Source organism: Lepidochelys kempii, chromosome 11, assembly GCF_965140265.1.
Source record: "Lepidochelys kempii isolate rLepKem1 chromosome 11, rLepKem1.hap2, whole genome shotgun sequence".
In the NCBI taxonomy this organism is placed as follows: domain Eukaryota; kingdom Metazoa; phylum Chordata; order Testudines; family Cheloniidae; genus Lepidochelys; species Lepidochelys kempii.
The window spans coordinates 49538582-49557196 of record NC_133266.1 but is presented as its reverse complement, the minus strand read 5'-3'; the positions used below and the strand labels follow the sequence as shown (position 1 = coordinate 49557196).

At 42.4% G+C, this 18615-nt stretch overlaps 1 long non-coding RNA gene across 2 annotated transcripts in view; it reads left to right on the top strand.

Moving 5' to 3' along the window:
- LOC140895717 (uncharacterized) overlaps nucleotides 1-16910 on the top strand; it is a 77526-nt gene extending 60616 nt beyond the window's left edge. The window contains exons 2-5 of one of the 2 annotated variants that reach the window (XR_012154319.1): nucleotides 10338-11100; nucleotides 11553-12053; nucleotides 15794-15902; nucleotides 16025-16910. This is a non-coding gene — a long non-coding RNA (uncharacterized lncRNA). Of the gene's footprint in view, nucleotides 1-7989; nucleotides 11101-11552; nucleotides 12054-15793; nucleotides 15903-16024 lie in introns of those variants that run through there. The other variant, XR_012154318.1, reaches the window with a different exon arrangement.
- Nucleotides 16911-18615: the final 1705 nt, after the last annotated feature.

Here is an 18615-nt window from a genome sequence, read left to right as displayed (position 1 = left end):
GCTCATAATAATTTTTATTTGTGACTGAACTTCTTGGGGGAGAATTGTATGTCCCCTGATCTGTTTTACCCACATTCTGCCATGTGTTTCATGTTATAGAAGTCTCTGATGATTACCTAGCACATGTTGTTCATTTTAAGAACACTGTCACTGCAGATTTCACAAAACACAAAGAAGGTACCAATCTGAGATTTCTAAAGATAGCTACAGCACTCGACCTAAGGATTAAGACTCTGAAGTGCCTTCCAAAATCTGAGAGGGACGAGGTGTGGAGAATGTTTTCAGAAATCCGATGTGGAAACAACAGAACCCAAATCACCAAAAAAGAAAATCAACTTTCTGCTGATGGCATCTGACTCAGATGATGAAAATGAACGTGTGTGGGTCCGCACTGCTTTAGATTGTTGTTGAGCAGAACCCATCATCATCATGGACGTATGTCCCCTGGACTGGAGGTTGAAGCATGAAGGAACATATGAATCTTTAGCACATCTGGCATGTAAATATCTTGCGATGCCAGCTACAACAGTGCCATGAGAACACCTGTTCTCACTTTCAGGTGACATTGTAAACAAGAAGCGGGCAGCATTATCTCCTGGAAATGTAAACAAACTTGTTTGTCTGAGCGATTGGCTGAACAAGAAGTAGGACTGAGTGAACTTGCAGGCTCTAAAATTTTACATTGTTTTTTGTTTTTGAATGCAGTTTTTTTGTACATAATTCTACATTTGTAAATTCAACTTTCATGATAAAGAGATTGCACTACAGTACTTGTATTAGATTAATAGTATTTCTCAATTTCTTTTTTCTTACAGTGCAAATACTTATAATAAAAATATAAAGTGAGCACTGTACACTTTGTATTCTGTGTTGTAATTGAAATCAATATATTTGAAAATGTAGAAAACATCCAAAAATATTTAAATAAATGGTATTCTGTTATTGTTTAACAGTGCGATTAATCACGATTAATTTTTTAATTGCTTGACAGCCCTAGAAAAGACTTATTTACCTTCAGTGAAAAGCAATGCTTAATTACAGTGGGCTATTATTCATTTTTTTGGGAGGCCAGTGCCCTGCCTGATACAAGAAGCAAGTCAGTGATTGGGAAACCTCAGGCCCAGTTTCTGATACATGGCATTCCAGACACTGTATTCCCTGAGAACAGACCCCAATTTGCCTTTGGAGAATACAAGGTATTTGCATGCAAATGGGAGTTTGATCACCCTATTGTCTCCCCAACATATCCCCAGAGTAATGGTAAGGTGGAATCAGCTGTGAAAACAGCTAACATTGTTACTCAAGGCTGTTTCTTGTGGTTCAGACCTCTTGCTAGCATTTTTTGGCTGACCGGAATACCCCATCACACAGGTGCCAAAACCGTCCACACAGGCACTGATGGGATGAGGGACCAAATCTCTACTACCACTGAGAAGACATTGTTGCCATCTCTTCTCGGTGGTATCTCCGTCCTTCTGACTGCAACAATCAGAGAAAGTAGGCACTAGAGTATGAAAGATCAGCCAAGGGCTTGTCAGCCCTGGAGACAGGCACTCCTGTGAGGATCCAGCCGTTAGGGAGACACCAGAGAGAGTGGACTAAATGGACTTGTGAGGGGTGCAGTGGCACCAAGGTCATAAAAGGTGACTACACAAGAGGGACAAGTGATCCGAAGGAACAGGAGGCACTTACCATCCAGCAGACAACACCCAGAGAGAGTACAGAAATAAAGAGAATCACAGAATGGAGAGACCGAGACCATCTGGAGACCAATCCTACAGGGAGCCAGGGGAGTCCACAGAGATATAGTGTACTAGACTTGGAGACAGTTGACAGATGCACGGAAATCAGTCACTGCTGGTGTGGTCATCTGTTGAGGAGAGCAAGCTACCTTAATGACTATGAAGCAGTTGAGTCTGTGATAAAAACAAGACTCTAACTCAGCTAAGTTCTAGCAACCTCCAGCAAAAGGGACATGGGATACAGGTCTAGGCATCAATTAATTTGTTTTTAATTCCTATATTAAAGTTTGTAAAATAGGAAAAGATGTATCATGATCAGTGGAACTAAAATAAGAGGGCTTCTGTTCCCTAGAAGGACCATTATTGATGGAACACCAGGGACTGTGACTAGAGTTGAACTAGAAAGAACTTGGGTACATAGACAGAGCAGTTCACAGGGTTTAATTAAGTTCTATTTGTTCAACTGCTATTCATCTTTACTCTTTGCTAATGAAACAGTAGGTATGTTCTGCAGCTCTTGTGGGCAAATAGGGGATTCTGCATTCACTGAGGCTCTCCATGATTCAACAATCTCATAACATCAATAAAAATCCATAAATTGTAATAGATTCACCAAATCAGAATATTATTCCTCGGTTTTCTGTTGTTTTGTTTTTGCAGTGCAGAATGGCTGCCACATTCAATAGAATGCCCCCCCCCCTTTTTTGTTTTTGCTTTTTTTCATTTCCTATATGATACTGAAAATATAGATGATGTTATTGATTACACAAAGTAATTCCAGGACATATAATCATCCTCTCACTAGATTAATTGATTTGCAACATAAATGGCATATTCTAATCTGGTTAAGCAAGGATAAAATCAGCTAAGCCTCTCAACATCTTTCACAGTTGTTTGTCCATTAGAGGGAGTTACAGTGGGCCTGATTCTCATTTACAGTAAGGCCATTTGGGGCCTTAAAATGGGAATCAATATAAGGCCATTTTACATATACAGAGCAGTACAAATGGACCTTAGTGTAAATGAGAATGAGGCCAAATATTCCTTGAATGATAACCATCTCCTGTTTATAAATAAGGTTTCTTGATCTTGAGTTCCAAATTATGATGTTTGACATGACAGAAGAACATACAACCTCATTAAATACTCCTCAAATACAACTGGAGGTGTGGGAGAAGATAAAACAATCAGATAGAAGAACAAGCTTCTTTATAGACTACTGTGACCTCCATGGCACTTCAGTTTTTCCCAAGTACTTTATAGATTTATGTTTACAACATTCCTGTGAGGCATGGAAGTGGTATAATTCCTTCAATGAGCACAGAGAGACAGTGGGTACATCTACACTTAAAAAAACCTCCTGAGGCAGCAAATATCAGAGTCTGGGTCAACTGACTTGGTCTTGCAGGGCTCATGCTATGGGGCTAAAAATAGTAGAGTAGACATTCTTGCTTGGGCTGGAGACCAGACTCTGAAACCCCATAGGGGGGAGGGTCTCAGATCCTGGGCAGGAATGTCTGCACTACTATTTTTAGCCCCATAGCACAAGCCCTGTAAGACCAAGTCAGCTGACCTGGGCTCTGAGGCTTGCAGCCACTCTTTTTTGTTGGGTGCGGGGGGAGGGGTAGCATGTAGATGTTCCTTAAATGACTTGTCCAGGGTCACACAGTATAGCAGGACAGGGAACTGAACCTAGCTCTGCCACTGCCTGTGACATTGCCCAGGTACAATCTGGACTCTTAGACAGCTGTGTCCCCTCAGTTCTCCAACCTGAGGTGCCTTTTACGCTGCTTTGCTGTGAGAGCAACCACTGCTAGCATGCGCACATATAGCCTCTAGCATGTAAACTATTCTCAGCTGAGTTACCTGAATGCTCTTAGCCAGCCACTCCTGAATTATATTGTAGAGTAACACTAGAAAATTCCCAATCCCAGACTTGTCCCCAGAAATGCGCATCTTGTACTACCCACTATCCTCCTGGATGATATAAGCTCATTGAAAGTCCAACCTTTTATTAATAGAAAATGATATGCACAAACCTTGTTATCTCAAATGGAGATTCCCAAACATTTCAATCCAAACAGATAAAACTAAACAAGTTTATTAACAAAAACATAGATTTTAAGTGATTACAAGTAATGAAGCATAAAGGTCAGAATTGGTTACAAAGAAATAAAATGTAAAACACAAGCTAATACCTAATTTAACAAGCTAAGTTAATTTCAAGCTCTCTCACCACATGCTTATAGCAGTCTGGCTAGATACCTTCAGCCAAGACCCGCTCCCAGTTCAATGATGCTTCCTTTGTCCTTCAAATGTTATTGATGCCGTGAGTATAGATGAGGGGAGAGAGGTGAATTGGGGCCTCTGTTTCTCAATTTTATATTTTTTCTTCCTCTTTGATAATCATCTCCAGCTGGGGTTCAGGTGATAGCCAGTCTGTTTACATTGGAACCTGCAGTCTTCCATTGCCAAGATGTAAATTTTTTGCTCACACCCTTTTTCCTGCCAAAGAAGGGCTGCTTGATCACATGATAATCCACTTGATTCTGCTGACACCTGGCTGAGGTGCTGGCTAAACTTTTGTCTCTGGGGAACTGGTTTGAAGCTGTTTCCCTAGACTTAGAACATGTCTCAGTAAAGTCATATAGTAGAATCTTATAACTTTTCATATAATGTTGACACAAATATATTACCAAGACAATAATGTTCAGCAGATTATGAACTTTCTAATGATACCTCACAAGGCATACTTTGTACAAGATTTATCATAGTTTTGTAAACAGTGGTGAATATAACGGTACAGACTGTTACAGTGCCCTAATCACTGGATGATCCTGCCTCTCATCTTCAGCAGGAAATATGCTAAGAGGGAGATTCTAGACACAGTGAAATATCTAAAGGATTGCAGGTGCTGGGCTAAAGCCTGACATCTTTTCTTAGGCAAACCTTGCACCATTTTCATTTGTTGCTCTTGAAATCTAAAGGTGTTCTCACTTAATGTGAAAAATGCAAATGTAATAGGTCCAGAAGAGATTCTGACAGTTAATTATTTAAATGATTTATACAGTGTCATAGATATACATATTACACTACAGACAACTGAATATCCCTGAATCCCAACTCTTATTACACCCAGTTCTCTCACAAAGATATAACCCCTATCCATTATCCAGCTGAGTTTAATCTTTCAAAACTGTTTTGGCACCGATCCAACATTGGGATCCACTAGCCGTTACTCCTGCAAAGGCACATTAACTCAGATCCTGCATAGAGTCAAGGATCTGTACTAGCAGATCCCAGTGCAGGATCAGGGCTTCTGTGTGTAGCTCAATAACAATCTATCTTTCATTCTTTGCCTCCCAGTTTCAAGTGAAATATTTAGGTGGAATTTTCCAAGGAGCCTAAGGAATTGTGTCCAAATCCCAAGGAAAAAAAATCAAAGGTATTTAGGTACTTAGCTTCCATTTGTGTCTTTGAAAAATCTCCTTTATTTCTCATATGAAATAAAGAATCACTGAAACAAGAAAAAAATTGAAAGTCATCAAGTGGCACACAGAAGAGGGTCAGTATTATTCACATTCATTTTCACAATACCATATGGAATCTCTTGGTTTACAGTGACCGCTAGAAACACTAGAAAGCAGAGTGTCATCAGCTATCATTTGTACGGCTCTCTTTTTCTCTGCAAGGAAGGATAGTGGCTTCCAGGACTCTTGTCTGGTAAGATTCAGATATAGTCAGGCTTTAAGAAGGCTGTCACATCTGGCATTTTTCTCCATTTCCAGTTGTCATTGCTGTACACTGTACTCAGCATATCTGTATCAGAGTGCAATATACATCGTATACTTCCCCGTTGCTGCTTCTTCCTACTAAGGTCAACTTGGACTCTAGAGTTTTTTAAAAAAGTGGTATATAAAGCTAGTTTGTGGGACTTCTTAAGTGAAGCACGCCTAAAGCAGTGTAACTTGCCTACATTAGCGTCAGAAAATAGTTGTGCTGTCTGAGGGCAGTTGCCTTTTCTATGTATGTTTTTTTTTTTAAAGTTGTCTCAGCTGTGCACACCAATTTTTGGCCTTAGGGAAGTCTGTTTTAAGCCCCTAGAATATTGAATGCAAATTCTGGTTTTAATGAAATATCAGTCAATACTACTAATTATACTGTGCACAGTTCCTGGTTCATATTCACTCCTGTCCTGTTTTTAGATAGAATAAATGAGTTTGCCAACTGGAAATCAAACTGGTGAGGATGCATACATTATTGTCAATATAAACAAAGCCAGTATGGAACATTGTCTTCCTCTTTTTGTTTTATTTATATCAATACAACATATAGCACAGTGGTGGGCAGGGAGGGGGAATTTTATATAATACTAGGGCAGACATGTACTTATTCCAAGTGCATCCTGCTCTCTTCTGCCACTTTATTAGGTTCAGGCTTCAGCAGCTTTGAAATCCTCTAAAAAGATATGTGCAGCAATTGTAACACTGAGTGAAAACAATTTTTCTACATAATTCAAAAGCGGCAAAAGGGGTTTTGCTCCAACTTTCCCCAAAACATTCATCTGCAGACAGAGACCTATTTTGGAAAATTTTAGCCCCAAAAGTGAATGTTTTGGAAAGATCTGAGGATGGGGAATTATAATGGAAAGTCATTTTCAACCATAACTAATGCTTGTTCCTGGCCACTGGTTCAAGTTTTTAGACTACGTCCCTTTGCCCATCACAAATGTTTGGAGGATACATTTATGTACTGTTTAAGCAATTCTAGAACTTGTTTCAGGTGTTAACCTTTTTATTGCAGAGTCAGTCAGAGCCACCTCTGGAATCAGTATTACATTTTAGTGTTGCCATCCCTGTGTTTAGAGCTGTATCTCTTGTTGGCCTTTGGAGCCCAAGGAAGATGAATGATGAGTCATTTTTCTTTTTCCAATTCTCCATGGAACTCTCTTTCTGAAAGAAAGAATGTGCAACCCTTTAAAAACTTAAGAGCAAACATCAGCTGAAATAAATGGATGTCTTATTTCATTGCTGTAGATTTTGTAATGTAGAATAAGCAGCTGAGGTTTAGCTAACGGCTTGAAAGGTAATGAAAGTGATTATTTTTTATATCTTCAATTGATGAACATCAGATAACTCTAAACCTACATTCCCTGAAGGTCCTTGAGATGAGAAGTGAGATGATAAAGAATGGACTGAAGGAAAAGCTATTGAAATGCTGACCTCTTTGCTGCACGCCTGAAAACATAAGCAGGGAAGAAGAGGAGTCAGCAATACTAGCAATAAACTTATTCTATTATCCTATACTTAGCTTGTTAGCACACTGACTTCCCTGACTCAGGTAGACTAACAAGCAAACAATATATGGAATGGCAATATTTTATTGGTATATTAAAGATTTCTAGCTATTCGCATAGGATCTTAATCTCAAATGGATAAAAATGCTCACAGTCTCTTAGAATCAAGGATAAGTCAAAGGGAAGCTATGCTTATGACAAAGTAACCATGATTGTTTATCAGCAGCCTTAAAGTATGTCACAATCTGAGGGGGTGGGGGCAGTAGAGTGGGAGAAGCCTCAAAATTACTAACTGAATGCCTCAGAAATCTGTCAAGAGGCAAGATCTGCTTGCTGGAGAAAAATCATGAACAGCCTGACATCTTTACCTTGTTACTTCCTACAAGGAGAAAAAGGAATAGTGCAACGTGGGGGAGTAAATTACATTTGAATCTCATTATTTCCACCTCTACAGAGTAGAATTTTTTTAAAGGAAAAAAGGTTTTGGGGAATTATCTGATTGTGCTATGAAAATTCATGTGCTTTTAATGAATCAAGTGGTAAGGTGGACACAGCGCTACACAAAGTGATTTTGACTCAAAAGCTGCCTTTCCATAGGAAAGGTATGGGACAGAAATAAAGGGCTTGTCTACACTTACTGAAGGATTGATGCTGCGGCGATCGATGCATCGGTGATCGATTTAGTGGGTCTTCACTCGACCCGCTAAATCGACCACCGATCGTCTCCAGTCGATTCCTGTACTCCACTGATCGAGAAGAGTAAGGGCAGTCAATGGGAAAGTGTCTTCCGTTGACATCGCATAGTGTGAACCCCGCGGTAAGTAGATCGAAGCTATGTTGATTTGAGTTACGCTATTCACATAACTCAACTTGCGTAGCTTAGATCAATTTTTCCCTTTAGTGTAGACAAGGCTATAGATGTGTGCAATGCTGTGTCTACTCTTTCATTTGGGCGCTAAATCAGTGGTTTTCCTATTGTATTGCTGGTTGGTTTTCTTAGGTTTTTGGGTGATGTGCTCAACCTAATTTTGACTTCTTATGTGTCGTAGGTATTATTTACCACTGAAATATGACTACTCAGTAGTAAGTGTAATAGAAGGTTGTTTGCTTTTGTTGTTTTGTTTTTTAATGAAAATTTACCCTTGCAGTGTTTTACAAGCCACACATCATTATTTATTTTTGTATTGTGGTTGTACTGTCATTAGGAGCCTGTCATAAGGTCACTACGCTTACCCCTGAGTGCCCCCTCCTGATCGCTGGCCTGCTCCTTTCCAATCAAGATACAATTCAGGGTCCTCTTTTCCCAACTTTGCCTTTTTATTTTCTCTGTCGGGTTATTAGATACAGAACATTTTCTGCCCAATTTGGGCTTCGTACAGCTTTATACTTTATAATAAACAAAAAGCCTTTTATTCTACCTGGGCTTCTCTTAACCACAAGATCATCCTGCCTCCCATATTGTCCCCCAAACTATTCAGAACAAAAGATCATTAACCATTAACTTTGCTGAACCCGACACTAATTTCTTCAAGGAGAGCCAGTGCATGAGATTTTTGAGGAGATTTAACACTGTGGAAAGCTTGAAGGACCTATGTGGTTTTGACAATGTGGTTTTTGAACTACAGAGACATAGCAATAATTAGACAAGGTCAGAATTTCAAATTTAGGTAATTTTTTTAAAAATGACCAACAGTAACTCAAAAAAGTATAATTAATTTTCTTTAGGGTTTCAGAAACATGCCCTTTGTCTTCATGAGTAAACATGGCAATTTTCATGCAAATTTCCCAGAAGTTAGAGGGAACTACAAAGAGCTGTATAATAGAGGATAGTTCCAATCCTAACTACCTCTTCTCCATTATGACTTTTGGCTTTGTGAACTACAACACTCTGAACTAATGGTGGACAGTAGGTTGGTTGAATGGTAGGTTGAAGGGCAGTCAGGAAAATTTTATTCATTTCTAGAAATAAAAAAAACACAGTCACATGATTCTGAACCATAAGACCATGCATGTGGGTAGCGCATGTAACATTTTATTAATACGACTCTTGGCCTCCTTCCTCCATTTTCATATTGCCTGTTACAGTCTTGTTTCGTTAGTTTGTGTGCTCTTTGAGGCCCGGACCATATTTTTCTGTACAGTGACTAATACAACAATCAGATTAAATTGTGCAAAGTCATATGATTGAAATAACGTACTGTGAGACACTGAAGAGAAAATGAAGTAAGGCTATACCAGCCTTCAAGTCCAGACCCTCCTGTCCCCCAGTACATACATATGCACTCCTGACAGTAAGACTGCAAGCCCGCTAACTGTTATGTGCATAACTCTTATGTCCATAAAGTTACACACATGTGAGTATTTGCAGGATCAGGGATTTAGTTGGTAAGGGACCTTGAAGAGGCTGAGAGAGGGGAAATGTTTTACTATCTTAACTTTAATAGGGCCTGCTCCTCAGTCAATAGGAGTTTTGCTTTTGTTTCCAGAAAGGACCAGGGCTGGGTCTTTAGATCTAGCAAAAAAAACCCCTCTCTTTTTTTAAAAGAAAACAAGGTAGGAGAAATGAAATTGAAAAGAAATGCACAGGAGGATTAAAGAAGGAAAAGAGGAGAAAATCAGAATTAGAAGATGTAGGAATGTACAGAACAACCTGAAATTGCTAGCCAAGATTTTTTTCTACCTTTTAATCTTCTGAAAGAGATTACTTTTCCTGTATTCCCCAAATTCTAATACATTAGGTCTGTGAGACACTATCATATCTGAAAATCTGGGATTCAGACCAAGAAGAGATTCATTGAGTGCTTTCTGCTGACCAGTGTAGTCATGATGTGCTGACTGCCAGATGTTAATCAATATATGACATCGGGCACCTCATTTAAACAAAAAAAGAGAGAAAAAAATGGGTAAGTAGCCTGGAGAGAAATGAAAATGTGAAAGAAGAAAAATGGGAAGGAAAGACCACAGAAATAGTTTAGCCCATATGGTATGTAACACTACACACCAATCTGTGGTGTCTGCAAGATACAAAAGGGTAAATCAAGGACAAGGATTTTTAATCACAACTCTGAATTCTCTTGTTACATTGTTGGATCAGAAGAGGCTTTAATTTTATTGTACTATTCGACTTTGTTCTTTTTAACTGGTTTATGGTTTTAGACATCCAGAGCCTAGTTCTGAAGCACATACTCTGCCCAAATGTCCATTGACTTGGAGTTAAGTGGGTGTGTGGCCTGAGCATGGAACGCAGGGCTGGAAGTGTAATGTTTCATTCATTCTGCTGTTTAATTTGTTTCTTGCAGAGAACGTTGGCATGAACTGTTTGAACTAATTTGAAGCAAGATTTCTAAATGGACACAAAATGAATATTACCGCAAGTAGTGGTAGGTCCTGCCACTTGGTATCGGGGCAAGATGAGGGTGAGGAAGTGAAACGTATGGTGCATGAGCATGTACAGTTGTTCCCTTGGTGCAGTTTGGAAGCGAACTGGCTGCAGGGCGCACAGATGGCTCAGGTTATGGAAGGGAGGGAGCCAGGGGGTTTGTGCAGCAGGAGCCCAGTGAAAAAGTCCAGAGGGCCTGAGGTAAGAGGGGAACACCCTCTCACAGGACCCACTCAAGGAAAACCTGGGAAGTGAGTAATAAGGCTCCTAGAGTATATGTGGGGGGGTCTGAAGGGTGGAGAACCCCAGGCACTGACCTAGTACTCGGGGATCTACCCAGTCCCCCTGGTTGTAGTCCAGGAGATCTCCGATTCTGGTGGTTTTTGCAGGACCAGCCTCTGGCGCACAGAGGGGGACTCTGCCACCTGCACACGAAAGTGGGGGTTGTGTAGCAGGGGCTCCGCAAGGAGGTCTGCTCCCTTGGTGGCAACCATGGACCTGGTCATTGATAGCAGCTTCCAGGTCTGGAGGAGATCCTGGTAGAAGACCATCAGCTCAGAGAAGTCTTGCGGAAGTCCTCTGAGATGGAGATAAAAGAGGAGCTGCTGGTCGTATGGGAGCCCGGCGGAGGAAGCATGCGCCAACGTGATCCACGCCGGACTACCTGCACCATAAAGTTCAAGGTGGAAGGAGGGGAGGAAAGCAAAATGGGCAGCAAGGGGCGTGCGGGGAAGGCAGCAAGGGGAAAGGGGGCAAACTGCTGCAGGAAGGCCAGTGGGCAAAGCAGAGGATGGGGGAGCCCACTGGCCAAACATAGCTGGGGAAGGGAGGGCACATGTGCCCACGTGCCCTGGCGTGACACAATCTATGCTTGCTGCTGCAATCAGTCCCAGTGATGAAAAAGGGTGAAGCAAACAGCTGTGTCGAGGGGCAAAGAGCAGATCCAGATGGTGAGTGCAGGTGGTGGAGGGGATGGCAGTGGTGGTGGTGGGGGGGGAGTAGATGAACTGGGGGAGGGCTCCACATGCTCCCCTTGCCCTCCACAACAGCACCACGAGAGGAGCAAGATGTAAAAGTCCAGCTAGAAACCCCCTCCACGGTGCCCTGTAACAGTCTTCCTCTTCCTCCTCGACAGCACCAGCAGCAGGCTCTGAAGCAGCAGTCACCAGCAAGCCAGCCAGGAGAGACCCCATGGATGGTAGCAGGAGCAGGGTTCTTCACTCCCCTCTGGAGGGTAGGCCAGCAGAGCCCTCCGAACAGCAGCAGCAACGGCCAGGCAGACCACCAGCCAGCAGGAGAGCCAGAGAGAACTGGCCAGACACTGTAGTGAGGCCAGGGTTAAGTATCACTCTCTGTGCCTGAGTGGGCAGAGCCAGGCCAGGCCTGGCCTTCATGCTTGAAGGTGAGAAGTTTGACAGGAAGTATTAAGAGGCAGGGCCTCCAAAGCAGTTGAAGGGAAGCCAGGGGAGGAAACAAATGACTCTTGCCTGCTGCAGGCCTCCGGCCCTGTACCAAACCGGGCAGCACTCTACCCCGAGAGGAAACAGAGTTTGGAGAGGAGCTGCTGAGTGTGCCAGAAGCCAAATACCCCAAGGAGATGTAGGACCCTGGATGCTGGAACCTTCCCCGGATCATGGTAGGAAGTAGCCCAAAGAAATCAGACTTTAGTCTGGTTTTCCTGTCAGTGCTCAGGTTGGTGTGTTTTGGTGGAGCTCTCTCAGTGGTGGAACTTTCTGCTACTGGCAGGGCTCTGGGCTGGGACCCAGTGGAATAGGATAGGCCTGGGTCTCCCTACCTGCTGCGGCCACGCCACCCCCACCCCCCTACCCCGGGGTGGCCGCCTACCCACCTTAAGTCAAGAGGCCTGCATTTGTCTGACGTCTACCTGAGTCAGGAGGTCAGGTAAAAGAATGCTTGTTTCTCTGCCCCACCCGGAAGGCCTGTTGTTCAGCCCTGCCTGAGGGCCTTAGCTCCCTAGACTGTTTACTGCCCATCGCTGCCCATGGGCTGACCCCATAGTGACCCAGTGAGGTGGAATGGCCTCTCACTGAGCTGGAGGGAGAGGGACGACCACCAACCCACTACAGCTAGATAAAAAGCACTAGTGAAGTCAGTAGAAACTAAAATTTCTTACAGACAATGACTCACTTATACTGCTCTATATACTATACACTTCAAGGAAAGTACAGTATTTATATTCCTATTGATTTATTTTATAATTATATGGTAAAAATGAGAAAGTAAGCAATTTTTCAGTAATAGTGTGCTGTGACACTTTTGTATTTTTATGCCTGATTTTGTAAGCAGGTAATTTAAGTGAGGTGAAATTTGGGGTATGCAAGACGGGGTGCATAGTCTGGAAAGGTTGAGAGCCACTGATGTAAATCTACCCTTGCCAGTTCAAGTATGTTGGTGTGTCACCCACATAAGACATGCTATTTGGTCAGACAGTTGCATTTAGAAGCTTCAGGTACAAGGGCCCATTTATAAGACACTGTATAAACCTGGTGGGAGACTGTCCCTGCTCTGAAGAACTTAAATTCTAGACAGACAAAAAGTAAGAGAAAAATACAAGATACAGGCAATAACTTAGGAATGGAGATATAGATGGGGTAAATTATTTAACCTAGGTTACATAGGAGGTCTGTAGTTGAGCTAGGAACTGAACCCAGCTATTCTGAGTTGGCGGCCAGTCCATTAACCACATGACCATCATCCCCAATGAAGTGCGAGAGCATGTCTGGACTTTAGAACCTAGATAACATTGGGAACAGAGATTTAAAGCCAACATTTTACCATTCTTGTTATTTGGGGGATATGGAGCATGTCATCATGAAGTTTCTGGATTTTAAATATACTGTAAGGGTTACCATTCAAAGAAAAAGTATGAAGAAAACCCTCTCTAAGAGCAAAAGATTTACATTGCAACTCTTCCATTAAAAAAAATACTAAAAAAAACCCCAACTGTTTATCAGCTTGTGGTGGCACTACTCCACCATCCCTGGGACCTGGCAATCAGTCTCCCAATCAGGAGCCCTTCCTTTACTCTGTCCTCAGGGTCTTCCAGCTCCTGGGATAGTGGTTTGCCTTTTCTCCCTGCTACCAGTCACAGGCTTAGCTGAGAGCTCTGCTCCCTCAGAGAGACATCTGCCTCCTTTCCTGGTCCAGCCTCAACTAAGTTGCAGGGCCATGCTTTTATACTTCCTGTCCTGCCTCTGCACTTCTTGCAGAGGGGGTGGGGCAGGAGGAGTTAACCCCCTTTGTACTAGAGGGAGGCCAGTCTACTTCACTACATGCAGGATATACATGAGAGCAAAATTTGGTTCTAGATATGCACTCAGGGACTGTCCTCATATGTTCATACAGCATCTAGCATGGTCCTGCTCACCTCAGTTACTTTGATCATTGCTTTTTAAAATATCTTATTTTTTAAAAATGAATCTGTATAATTTATTACTGAGGCTATGGCCACAAATACTGTGTAGTCTGAATTGTACTTTCACAATTTATTGTCTAATACTCCTGCTTTTGCTGAGCACATGTGGACCTAGCTGTCTTAATAGAAAATTATTGGGTAATTAATCAGCATATCCTGGTTCAGACAACTAGCTCCTGAAACTTATCATAATTCACCGCCATCAGCCAATACTTATAGACTTTAATTTCCTCATAATATTGTCTAGAACACATCAGCTAATATTGAGGGGTCTGACTGCATCTCTTTGAGCTAAACAACATATATTGGAGAGCTCTGCTCTGCACATTTCTCTTACCAATGTCATGATCTGGAGTGCAATCAGGAGCAGGCTTGTCAAAGTGAATAGCAATTTCAGACTTATGTTGTGAAAAGAATAACTCCCCACCAAGGCAAATCACATTAACCAGTGAACGCTGACAGCAGAGTGTGTGGAAATTCTCCCTCCCAACATAATTATTTTTAAATATCAAGTTTAAAATATAATTTTAAAGCAAGATAGGTTTAAAATATAGAAATAAGTACATTCCAGCACTCATTCCCCTTACTCAAGCTAACTCTAGCTGCTACTGCTGCTTTTTTGCTTTTGTTGTTCTTGATTGTAAGCGTATTTGAATTAGGAATTACATCAACAGGAAGTCAGTATTTTGGGGGGAAATTATTTACATGTGTTTATCTAATCTAGATGTTGTTTCTATTTAGCCCCAAAACACCTTGGTGCTGACTCAATGATATATTTTAATTAGCTTCTTCAAGTTAGACTTTTTTTAAAATACAAAAATACTCCTTTAATTAATAATAGCAAATTAGTGATATTCTTGACATAGAAGTCCATGGAACTATATATCCACACACATTCATGTCTCTATGCACAAATTTTGAGAACATGTTGGGACAGGGCACTCCTAATAAAGGACCTCTAAACATCCACTAAAGTCAACAGGAGCCTTTCCTTGACTTCAAAGGACATTGGATCAGGGCAAAAGTGAAGCACACACACCATTTAATGTAAAGAAAATAAATTAGAAGCTTTGACTTCACCAGGGTTTCAACTGGGCCCATGGGCCACTGAGCTCCATGAGGTAGATCCATGCTACTACTACTTCGGTAGTTACCTTGCTTGAATTCTTTACCATAATCTGCAATATACACAGATGTAATGTGTGTTGCTATTCAAAAAACAGGAATAATAGTTTACAGAGACATAGATTTTTAAAGTTAGAAGGAGCAATTAGGATCACCTGGTTGGCTCTCCTGCATAACATAAGCCTCAGAATTTCATCAAGTGATTCCTACATCAGGCCCTTGGGGATAGCATTCCATTAGGATCCATGTGAGAGAATAGGATGGACCCCTGTGTGACACTGCACCCCATATTCTTAATAATTGTATGATTATGATGTAATTATGATGCAATTTGTACAAGATGGGTCATGTGAGGTGTCCTTGGAAAAGTTATGATTTGCTGAATATGATTATCCTCTTTGTTGCATATATAATTTTTTGTATCTAAAGTTATGAATATTTGCTATGTATCTGTATTTCAAATGTGGTGACACTCACTAGGCAAAATACTTCCAGCCTAGAAAGCTGGTGGGTAAGGGCCTATTCAGGATAAAGGGCCATTAGGAAAAACAATAGGCCTGAGGAGAAACTCTTCTCACACCTGGTGAGCTTTCCTGAGAATGCTCCAGACAGCCTGTAAGTAATGGCTGCTATGACTCTGCAAGGGCATGTGACCAGACCACATGACTCTGGACTCCATTTTGGGTACCTGTATTTTTCCACAAACTGGGCTGGGAACTGTTTTTGGAACAAAGTGTTCCCGCCATATGGAAAAGCTATGTAAGGCAGGGAGTGACATCCTCTGTTCTTCACTCTCCCACAACTCACCACCTAAGAGACGCTCCTAAGGAAAAGGACTTGGAACAGGGGTGGAGAGCCCGAGCTGAAAAGCAAGTGCAGCTTGTGTCTTGAGAATCTGCAAGCCTGCTTGTATCATCAGTCAGGGTGAGAAATTGCTAATTTATATCCAGTCTTTCTAGTATCTTAGACTTAGTTTGCGGTTTTGTTTATTTACTAGTTAATCTGTTTGCTATCACTTACATTGACTTAAAATCTATCTTTTGTAGTATGGCAGAGTGGACTAGGTCTGGAGGCCCCCTGCTCGTGGCCCTGCATCACCCTGCCCCGGAATAGAGCAGAGAGAAGTCGTCTAGGAAGCCTAGAGTGGCTGCAGAGGAGTGGCCAATTAGAGGGGCTGATGGAGCAGCCAATCTGGGGCCAGAAGAGCCAGAGCAGAGAAGTCAGTTGCTGTGTGGAGCTCAAGGAGTAAAGATTCGGTGTCCGGAAGACCAGTAGTACCATGGACAGGTCACTGTGGAGCTCTCACTGCAGACAGGACAGAAACCCAGGGAAGGCTGCTGAAGACTGGGTGCTGGCTGGCAGGAAGAGCAGCAGGACCAGCAGAAGGCAAGTGTGGGCAGGCTGAAGCCCAGGGAGACTCAGTCCAGAACCTGGCCAGGCCAGTGAGGGTACCAAGATGGGTCCTGCTGGTCTGGTTGAAGACTGAGCCCAGGGAGGCCTGCTGAAACACCACCAGCTACAGGTACCGAGATGGGCCCCAGCAGGGTAGTTGAAGAAAGCAGTGTCTCTGGGAGAAACCTTAGAGCTATGGCCCAACACCAGGGCCAAGATAAGAACTTGGACTGTATACTCCAAAAGGGGGGAACAGTATATGTGGCTCTGCTAGAGGGCTGAGTTGCTGAAGACCCGCTAAGAGAACCATCAGCCGGGGGAATGCTCGCGAGAGGTGGGTGCCACCCTGATATAAGAACTAAAACCAAAAGCAGGTCCACACCCAACCAACCAAAGGGGGCTGCCCATGAGAGGTGAGTGCTGCCCCCCAAAAAGACTGTAATTGCAGGTATATTGGCCAGAGAAAAGGGGTGCGCATGAGAGGTGGGTGCTGACCCCGTTACATGTAGTTAATAAACTTGTTTTATGTTTTAATCTAAACCACTGTGCCTTTGACTGAAGTGTCTGGGGAAAATCTCAGCTTGGTTTAACACAGGTGTATTGTGCATATTCCTCTTCACATTGAGGGAGGGGTGGACATATTAATGAGCTTATACTGTACAGGTCCCTGTGCAGTTCAAGACAGTATAATTTTGGGTTTATACTCCAGAGGGGAGTGCATGTCTGGGGAGCTGGGAAGCTGGCTTGTGTCTGCTGTTTGCACTCGGGTAGACCAGTTTGTGTGAGTGGTGCCACCTGCTGTCGTGTTGGGTGATAACAGGGTCTGGGTGAGACAGGCTCTGTCCCCAACCTAGTTGTGTGTCTTAGAGGAGTACCATGGTTCCCACAGCTCCCGGACTGCGCTCCAAGGGTGACAACCCTCACAGCCTGACATGCTGATTTTCTCCCAGCTCACACAAAAAGAAGTGGTGCCTTTTACCCTTTTACAGCAATTGCCCTTTTACAGCAATGTCTACCCCTCTGGACTCAACCTAAAGACAATTTTCTGTGGGTCCAGGAGTCTTTGTGTGGGAGCATGTTTGGGGAGGGTGAGCTTGTGTGGATGTACATCATCGTAAATCTGCCCAAAAGTTAACATAGCTAGTGGCTGCACTGAGCCCTTTCAAAGCTGGGGACCCACCTTGATATGGTGCTTCAGAACCATCTGCTGGCAGGGGAAGCATTGTCAGTCTGACCCCAAAGGCTTTGTGCTGCTAGGAAGCAGAGGGTCTGGTTGCAGACACACAGGACCTTGCCTATGCAGCTAGCCCATTCCTCTAACTAGCCCCCTGGAATCCTGGGCTTTGGTGTCAAGCTTCTCTCTGTTCTACAAGGAGGAAAGGCAAACCCTGCCTTCCTTCCCATCCACTGACAATGACTGTGAATTCATGTATATTCTTTCTTTGTATACTTTCAAAAGGTCTTTTTTGTGGGGAAGATAGGATATGACAAAACATCTATGAGAATTTGTCAAACACAGATCCACATTTTACATTGCTAGATCAGCAGTCAGATGTTATTTACACAGATCACTATTGAGTGTCATGGTGCAATGTGGCCTGTCATGTAACATGTTTCAGAGCACAAGTGGGCTTTCAGCATTCAAATAACTGGGTCACTGGACATTTCTCAAGAGCCATCAATTTTAAATTTGTGCAGAGGAGAATATGAGAAAGAAAAAGGAGACTTCATCTTGGAGTTCCTTATACTCTTACCATTTTGAACACAGAACTCCTGGTTCCTTCTATGGGAGCTTTGTGCAAAGATCAAAGGTTGAGCGTGGTTCTTATTTTTTAGTTGCATATGCACAGCAGGACTTTTCGTATCTTTGTTTCGTCACAAAGCAAGTTAATCAAATTGCACACAGACAGTACTAAGCAATTTGAAAATATAGCTTAGATTTAATGTCCTTCTAAAAGAGATTAACTAGCTAGGAGTTGTTACAGATTCTAGTTGGTGAGCTTCCAATAAACAGAGATGTCTTTCCTGAAGAAAAACAGACTTTTGTGGGAAAGATGCTTAGCTATTTACTTCAGAAACCCAACAGAAAGTAAAGTCCCTTCATAAAGGCCCTTTTTTGTTTGGGGGTATTTATTCAAAAAAGGTTCATCTAGAAAGCATATAAATTAAGGTAGATGCATTTGTGGTACCTCATCAAGAAATGGAGAATAATCTACTCTAAGCCATAATAACTTTCTTCAGCTGC